Source organism: Liolophura sinensis, chromosome 3 (genome assembly GCF_032854445.1).
Source record: "Liolophura sinensis isolate JHLJ2023 chromosome 3, CUHK_Ljap_v2, whole genome shotgun sequence".
Classification (NCBI taxonomy): Eukaryota; Metazoa; Mollusca; class Polyplacophora; order Chitonida; family Chitonidae; genus Liolophura; species Liolophura sinensis.
The window spans coordinates 26,791,717-26,793,069 of record NC_088297.1 but is presented as its reverse complement, the minus strand read 5'-3'; positions in this window follow the sequence as shown (position 1 = coordinate 26,793,069).

Below are 1,353 nucleotides of genomic sequence, written 5' to 3'. Positions count from 1 at the left end.
ACTGTACCTAAATACACTCCCCTCTCATGCCTTCAGACAATTCATGACTGCACACCATATCCCCACACTGTACCTAAATACACTCCCCTTTCAATGCCTACAGACAATCTATGACTGCACCCCAAATCCCCACACTGTACCTATATACTCTCCTCTCTCAATGCCTTCAGACAATCCATAACTGCACCCCAAATCTCCACACTGTACTTATACACACTCATCTCTCAATGCCTTCAGACAATCTATGACTGCACACTATATCCTCACACTGTAACCTATACACTCTCCTCTCTCAATGCCTTCAGACAATCCATGACTGGACCCCAAATCCCCACACTGTACTTATAGACTTTCCTCTCTCAATGCCTTCAGACAATCCATGACTGAACACCAAATTCCCACACTGTACTTATACACTCTCCTCTCTCAATGCCTTCAGACAATCATGACTGGACAACATATCCCCACACTGTACCTATACACTCTCCTCTCTCAATGCCTTCAGGCAATCCATGACTGACACCAAATCCCCACACTGTAACCTATACACTCTCCTCTCTCAATGCCTCAGACAATCCATGACTGGACACCATATCCCCACACTGTGCCTATACACTCTCCTCTCTCAATGCCTTCAGACAATCTATGACTGCACACCATATCCCCACACTGTAACCTATACACTCTCCTCTCTCAATGCGTTCAGACAATCCATGACTGGACCCTAAATCTCCAAACTGTACTTATACACTCTCCTCTCTCAATGCCTTCAGACAATCCATGACTGGACACCAAATCCCACACTGTACTTATACACTCTCCTCTCTCAATGCCTTCAGACAATCCATGACTGGACACCATATCCCCACACTGTACCTATACACTCTCCTCTCTCAATGCCTTCAGACAATCCATGACTGGACACCAAATCCCCACACTGTAACCTATACACTCTCCTCTCTTAATGCCTTCAGACAATCCATGACTGCACACCATATCCCCACCCTGTACCTATATACACTCCTCTCTCAATGCATTAGACAATCCATGGACTGCACACCATATCCCCACCCTGTACCTATATACACTCCTCTCTCAATGCCTTCAGATAATCTATGACTGCAAACCATATCCCCACACTGTAACCTATATACTCTCCTCTCTCCATGCCTTCAGACAATCCATGACTGGACCCCAAATCTCCGCACTGTATCTTTACACTCTCCTCTCTCAATGCCTTCAGGACAATCTATAAGTGGATCCCGAATCCCAACACAGTACCATCATACACCCCTCTCTCAATGCCTTCAAACAATCCATGACTGGACCCCAAATCCCCACACTGTACCTATA